Source organism: Crotalus tigris, unplaced genomic scaffold (genome assembly GCF_016545835.1).
Source record: "Crotalus tigris isolate CLP2741 ecotype Arizona unplaced genomic scaffold, ASM1654583v1 scf7180000017793.814357, whole genome shotgun sequence".
Taxonomy (NCBI): Eukaryota; Metazoa; Chordata; class Lepidosauria; order Squamata; family Viperidae; genus Crotalus; species Crotalus tigris.
This window is the reverse complement of record NW_024096640.1, coordinates 387,271-395,567: the sequence shown is the minus strand read 5'-3', so window position 1 is coordinate 395,567 and position 8,297 is coordinate 387,271.

The following is an 8,297-nucleotide window of genomic DNA, read 5'->3' as shown; positions in this document are numbered from 1 at the left end:
CTCTCTTTGATGTTTAACAGTGGAGGCACAAGCAACATCCAAAAGGAACTTTTCTCTTCTCCATGAAGTCCTGATCAGCAGCTGCTCATCAACAGGACCATGTCATTTAACAATTCATGGGTTGTATGTATGTGTGTGCAGATTTTCAATCTGACAATGTGAGGAGATTTTCTTAATCTACAAAATAAATTGCCAGGTTGAACCCAATGGAAAAATAGAGGATGCAATTGCTTTTTAAATGTATGAAGTAGCTAAGTGGCCTCCTCCACCTTTAACTTTTGTCTTGCTGAAAGTATACCATATTCTTTGCAAACTAAAGGCTTCTCCTGCATCTCCTGAAATAGCAAAGTGGCCAAATGACATCCTATCTGCAAAGAACTTGTATTCAACAAAGTAGCACCTTTTGTAGTCATGCCATTAAAGAAAATTAAAACTTATCTTGTGCATTTTAGAAAGGTGGATCAACCGATGTCTGATCCCCTTGAGGTATTTCTCATTTTGATTATTCTATGGCCTAATGTTTACAATACTCTAAGCTATGAGGTAGTTGGTTTTATTTTGGCTTGGGTGATCAGTAAATCTAGTTGTATGGCTTCTATACAATAGTCTAGGACAATATGGTGTGCAAGCTCAGCCACATACTGCATGTTTTATTCAATAAGGTAAGCCATGAATAAAGAAACTATATAGAAGCAAAATTTTAGAACTTTTAAATTCCAGTGATGTTTTGAGGGAGGTTAGTTTGAGAAACATATGGAGTTCAAGAACTTTACTAACTTCTCTAGTAAGTTGCATGCAATTCTGCCATCTACTCCAGAATTGCTTGCAAACCATGCCCATAGGCTGGAGGAGTACAGATACCCTTAGATTTTTAAGATGCACCAGCCTTTACCAGGTGCTGCATATTAACACAAATTATAATGCTATTTAGATAAAAGCACCTATATAATCATGAAAATATTTTAAGGTTCAAATTTCAGACATTGAACATCTTATTCATAATCTTTTTAGCCATGAATCTCATTGCTTTATTTTATTTTCTTTTTAATGCCCAATTCTACTTAATGTGTATTTTAATGGCTATGAGGGAAAGATTCTTGGAGGATCTATGGTTGCTAGGAAACTGTTGCCTCAGTTGTGCAGATATTCTACACTGCACATATTATTCTACATCAGATTTTATTGTGGTTTGACAACCTTAGGAAATGGAGGTTGGTTTTACATTTTTTCCAAGGAGATGTTGGATGGATTTCACAATACAATAGAAATTGTATAGAAATACAATAGAAAATACAATAGAAATGCTTGAAATGTCATCATTATGCAAATCTAGTATCATCATTATGCAAATCTAGTGTCCCTGTTTTATAATCCCAAACTAATATTGTTCATCTGACTGAGCTAAATCTTCAAAACTTAAAGTGATATGATCCCAGGGGCAAAAATAGATGGGAAGGAAAGACTGGGCAAGTACAGGGGAGGTGATCGTGTAAAAGAAGTACATTGAAGTGGTCTGGTCTCAGGGAGTGAAGGAGTGAGAAAACTGCTGAATAACTATAGAAAGGAATATGAATGAATTGAGGGGAAGAATCTGATAGAAAGACTGAGGGTGGAGTTAATGAGATGTTCAAAAAGAGAGAGTGAGAAGAACAAAAGGAAATCAGTAAACTGGTATATTAACATGATACAAATAAGGATAATTTGTAAAGATAGAATGGGACAGATGTAGAGTGAATGATGTTTGTCATTTTCTTCTTTCCTCCTATTTGTAATTTCTTTTGTTTCTACTTTTTCCTCCTTTTTTCACTTTGCATAATATTACATACCTTGAACTATACATCTGTGGATATATATGTGTGTATACACATTTTCTCAGATATTCATTGGCCTGGCCAAGTGCTTATTTAGATGGATATTAAGTATATTCCAATGTACTTAATATCCATTTAATGTCCAAAAAATATAAAACAGTTCTTCAACTTTGCAATTAAACTTATTGAATCAAAGTATATTAGATTGCAACAATTACTCAAGAGCTATAGCAAAAGGGCAGGGGTACAGTCAGCAGATTTTTGCTCTTTGTGCTATGCATCAAGCAAATAAACCCCAATCCTCTGAATGTGTCATGGAGAATTATTCATGAGTCTACTTTGCCAACTCAATATGTTTTAGTTTAATTAATCTTTAAAGCAACATCTTAGTATTATCAGAAGCTGGCATCTTGTAAGTTGTGTTATCCACATTAACAAATTCAATATTGGTCAACTGTGTTCTTCAGGGACCCTCAATGATCTCTAAACAAACAAATGTTGCTTATTGCTAAAGCTTAAGTAAAAAGTTTGCAAAATCCCATTCAGAAGATGAAAACAAGAATCAGGAACCAAAACAACTCCATACGTTTGGCCTACAGTATGAGTATAAAAGATATCCTTTTCTTCATTAAAAAATATTCATATTTTTGTGCTATCAAAAATAGCTGAATGATCGGAACATTTTCTGTTTTTCTGCTTATGGTCTTTGTAGAGGCAAGTATAGTAGGGAGAGATGAAGCAAAAAATTTTATGCATTTTACAGAGTCATTGTGGATGTCATCCTTATTTGTCAGTTCTAACCTATTGTTAAAAGAGCCAGTTTGGCATAGTGATTAAGGCATCAGATTAAAAACCAGAAGACTGTGAGTTCTAGTTCCATCTTAAGCACATAGCCAGCTGGCTTACTCTGGGCCAGTCACTTTCTCTCAGCCCTAGGAAGGAGGCAATGACAAACCACTTCTAGTGTTGAGTTCAGGGTTTAGTGACCGTGATCTAGACAACAGATTTTCTGCTATTTCACTAGCATTTTCAGAGGCAATGTCTAATGCAGACCACAGGGAACTGGGTTTTTATTTTTATAGCCAGGTATCTAGACTGCTGTCTGTAAGTACCCTTTCAAAATCTTGCCAAGAAAACTGCAGGGATTTTTCCAGGCAATTGCCAGGAGTTAAAACTAGTAATAATCTACTGTTACTATTCCTTACTGGTAACCATGCTTTCATGAGCTATTAAGCGGTGGGGAAGAGGGATAATCACTTAATGCTTTCTTTTATTGACCTTTTATAAGTATAATTTATTTCATGAGTATATATTATGCTTGAAAGCTATTCATCAGTTTCAATGTTGATGTTCCAAGGTTGAAGTGTGCTTCTTTTTGAAATGTCTTAAATCCTAAGAGTGTGTTTTTGACTCAACTGCTTTGAGGGCTTTTTTTAAATAAGAAGAGAGATTAGATTAGATTAGATTAGATTAGATTTATTATGTATTGCATAATAAATTTGTTTAATATTCTTCAGGGAAACTGGACAATGGTAGAGCATGAGTTCCTTGACCTCATTTGCCAAAATAAGGGTGCCACTATAACATTATATTTTTAGAGTATTTTCACTCTACATTGGAATATAAGAGAGCCATATAGTGGAAGAATGGCCATGTGGTTCATTATTGACCAGTGATAGGGATTGTGGCAGATGCTAATGCTGATTGGTAGAAGAGTGGTGCAGAGGCTTTCAGAAAGCCTTATTCATGCTCAGCATGGGAATGTCTTCAAAATATGTTTCTATCAAAGAATGCTGGTTTTCCCTCATGTGGTCACTCGTATGGTTCAAATACATGCCCATATCACTTGATGCCTTACCAATAGATCAGCGGTTCTCAACCTATGGGTCACGACCCCATTTGGGGTCGAATGACCATTTCACGGGGGTTGCCAAACAAGGCTGTCCACCATTTTTTCTCCCTTTTCTTTAGCTGTGCTACTCCCTTTTATTCTATTGGCTTTCGAAAGCCAATAGAATAGACTCTCTTGAATAGAGTCTAATTCTATTGGCTTTCAAAAGCCAATAGGAATTGTCCAGGCTGTCTTTGCCCTGCTGAGCCCACCAAAAGCCCCAGTCTGCAAATGGTGCTGCAAGGCAAACTTTCTGGAAAGCTTCCTTCCCTGCTGAGCAACTACTAAAAGTAAGTAAAAGAGGGCCAGAGGTGGAGGTGGGAGGCCGGCGGGCGCAGGGAGGGTTGCTGGCGTGCATGGGGCCCGGCGGGTGCCTTATCTCCCTTGGGCTGGGCCAGTTGGTGGCCCAGCCGGTGGTCACCCTGCACCCTCGCTGCCATGTGCCATGGCCACCCAGGAGTGCCTGGGCCTGCCTGCCACCGCACCAAACGTGCAGTAGCCAAGGTAAGGCTAGTGGGGCAGCGGCGGGCGCAGGGAGGGTTGCTGGTTGCTGGTGCGGGTGGCTTACCTCCTTTGGGCTTGGCCAGCTGGTAGCCCAGCTGGTGGTCAGCCTGCGCCGTCGTTGCCGCTTGCCGGCTACGCCTCAGCCGGCGCAGGGGGCAGCACCATGCATGCGCGGCACTCCCGGGCTGAGGCAGTTGCTGGGCGATGGCTCACGTGCAGCCGCAGGAGAGGAGGCGGAGTGTGCGCGCCTTCTCCTGCCCCGCCAGCAGGGAAATACAGGTAGTTCTCGACTTACGACCACATAGTTGGGGTCGCGGCATTGGGAAGGTTGAGAACCACTGCAATAGATTGTACATTTGGCCCGAGTATTCTGGCTGGTGGGGTCAGAAGAAGGGTCTTCTCTGCTGTTGCACCTGCCCTCTGGAACATCTCCCCCTCCCCCCTGATGTGAGGTTGGTCCCAATCTCCTGATCTTCTGCAAGAGCCTCTGACAGTTCGCTTGGTGTTCCAATGGGGGAGCATCACAGTGGTTGATTAACAACAGATCCCATCACTCTCCATCCTGCTCCTACCCTCCCCATCTTTTCATTGGGCTGCTGTATTTGGCTGTATGTAGTATTTTATTTATGTTTTTATCTTTGTACAGTTTTTATTTTTTATGATTGTAAACTGCCCAGAGTTACCTCGAGCTAAGGTGGGCAGCCAATAAATTTTATAAATAAATAAATTTGGATCCCCCCCCATTTTTATGTTCAGGCTAACACGAAGTTAAAAAGGAACAAAAACAATGATTAAGTTCTAATTAGGTGGGAGGGTGTCACAGCATTCTTATATGGAATTACTTGGAATTGCCTCCATTGAGCTCAGTGGTGCCTACTTGTAAGTACAGGTATGTTCATTTAATGGGTAACATATATTGAATTTAGCCAATGATCTTTGGCCAATTGAAATGTTAACTTGTGCTTAGAAATGCAAATCTTGATGCAAAGTGTAACTGCTTGAAAGTAGCAGCATAAAGTACAAATTGCATTTTCTTTTTTAAAACGTCTCTGTAGCCTCAGTTTGATTTATTTTGCCTGTTCCCTCTCTTTCGCTGTGCTAATGTATGACAAACAGTAGTAAAACCCCAATTGTTATTGTCATTACTGCAGTCTTTTGACATTTATTCCAGGGCTCCTACCAATGATATCAGTGTCGCCCTTGCTCCAAAGTAAATTCTGTGCTCACTACATTCCCTCTTCTCCTTTTCCTGCTGCCAAAACTATAGTTCCACATATCCCACAGTGGTGGGATTCAGCCGGTTCGTACCACTTCAGCAGAACCGGTAGCTAATTTTTTGTTGCCCAGGCCCCGAATGGACTTCCAGAAGCGGCCTCCACACAAAGAACCGGTTGTTCACATATTTGAATCCCACCACTGCACATATGGTAATTTTTCAATGCCATTATGGCATTAAACTGAGATTTAAATCGCAGGTAAAAGTTTTATAATTCTGATTTAACTGAGGACCAATGCAAGGTTTCCTGGTGAGCATGTTTTTTTTTTTCACAGCTCATCTTTCTGGCCCTTACATCACATGGGTTTGTACGAAGGCACATACTCTTCAGAGATACAAGCAGCATTGGCAACAGCGGGTGCTGCTGAATCATTGACAACTTCAACCTTAACCACCTTCTCGTGCTTGCCTTGACAACTAGTCTGCTGAACTGCAATTGGATGAAACTCCTCTCTAAAAATAGCATCACATATTCACTGAGTGTTCCTTTGGCTTTGCTTCCCCCCCCCTTTATGGGAGTATGTGAAGAATGGAGGAAAGTAACGGGAAAGAGGAGAAGATATGACACCTGTGAGGAGCCAATAATCATTTTAATAAATATGGGTTGCTTTTGACAAGAAATATCTAGAGTCATATTTCAATATCTGCTTTGCAATCTTAACAGCTACACATTTTGTGTGGGAGTTAGAATTGATTCTTATGTTTATAGAGAGTGACCTGGAGAGAAAACTGCTAAGCCACAGAGCAGCCTGAATCAGGGTAGGAGATGAGGAGATTTCTTTTATAACCCTTTGATGACACAAATATAAGTCAGGCCCAAGGCAGCCTGTAACTTGAGCTGCATTCATTGTGATACTCTATTCAGCATAGCTTCACAGCTTTGAAAAAAATATATTAAAAAGTGAACATTTTAAAAAAGAAATGAAGGGAAGGGAAATAATAATAATTTAAAAATAATAAAAGGGATTTCTGGTGAAATTTTTCATGTATGTGAGCAATCCCCTCGATATGAATTCATTTCATCCAGCAATGACATAAATTTTGGGGATGGAAAGAACATAAAATGAGGTGGTGCTGTGCATCTAACAAATAGTTTCTTTATATTAATCCTTTATTGAGTGTTTTTAAAGGTTACTTTATAACAGTGGTTCTCAACCTTTTTAATGCCACGACCCCCAACCGGTCGTAAGTCGAGGACTACCTAACCGGTCGTAAGTTGAGGACTACCCAACCGGTCATAAGTCGAGGACTTTCCCTGCCCAGGAGCGCCACGCATGCATGGTGCCGCCCCCTGCGCCAGCCGAGGCATAGCTGGCAAGCGGCAGAGACGACGCAGGCCGACTACCGGCTGGGCCACCAGCTGGCCCAGCCCAAAGGAGGTAAGGCACCCGCTGGGCCCCACGTGTGCCAGCAACCCTCTCTGCACCCGCCGGCCTCCCATCTCCCACCCCTGGCCCTCTTTTACTTACATTTTTAGTAGTTGCTCAGCAGGGAGGGGTGGAAACTTCCAGACAGCTCGCCTTCGCTGCAGACAATTTTCAGCACCGTTTGCAGAATGGGACTTTTGGCGGGCTCAGCAGGGCAGAGACAGCCTGGACAATTCCTATTGGCTTTTGAAAGCCAATAGAATTAGACTCTATTCAAGAGAGTCTATTCTATTGGCTTTCAAAAGCCAATAGAATAAAAGGGAGTAGCACAGCTAAGGAAAAGGGGGAAAAAATGGCGGACTGCGTTGTTTGGCGACCCCCGTGAAATGGTTGTTCGACCCCAAATGGGGTTGCAACCCACAGGTTGAGAACCGCTGCTTTATAACAAGGTAGTCCTTGCTGATTCAAATTCTCATTTATTCTTAGACAAAAAGCAGTATATAGAGACTGTTTAAGAGATATTATCGGCTATATTCCTCATTTACAGTCTGTAGCACAAGCCTATCCATGTTATCACCTGGGGGGAATCAGCCTACAGTGTTCAATGAGTCTTACTCCCTAGAAATTGTTTAAGGAACTCAGCCATACATATCCCCAGATCTATCCCAACAAGTGTGAGGAATAGTTCTAATTATTCCACGTTGTGGCAAACAAGACATTTGTTCAAAATAAAAGCTTTCATCATGCGCTCATGATGGATGTAACTGAGCTTAGGTATCAACGCAAAGGTTAAACCACAAGTCAGTTTGGTTGAGTAGAGGAATCTGAACTTACAAAAGAAAATATTTCTGAAATATTTGAGAAAGCAGGACTAGAATTCACAGACTCCCTCTTGCCTTAATCATTAAATCAACTTGGCTCTCTACTTAATTTATGTTTTATGTATTTTTATCATTTATCAGATGTGTACACTGCCTAACGTCAAGATACGCTAGGAAGTTCACAAAGTAAAAATACAGAAAAAATAGCAATAAAACAGCATAACAATAAGCACAGAGGAGAAAAAAGGTGGCAAAACCAGACAGCAATTAAAACATAGACAATCCTACTCAGAAGGGACTGAACTGGGCAAGCAGCCTAGTGTTCAAGGCTCCCAAAACACCAGAAGGGTTGGAGCTACTCTGATCTTTGGAGGGAGGAGGGAATACCTCATTCCAAAGGGTAGCTGCTGCTATAAGTAGTAATATTTCATTCCTACCTTTATTTTCAAAGTAATCCTACTATGGTTAGGGCCCGGATATCAATTTCTGGGGTCTATTTCTTCAGCTTTTTTCACAAAATTAGTCTATTCTCTTTTCTTTTTTTTATAATGCAGACATTTTAATATAACTTCCTCTGTTTAGCCATTATTACTTACGCACAGCTATAACTGTAGCTCTTCAGCTCAG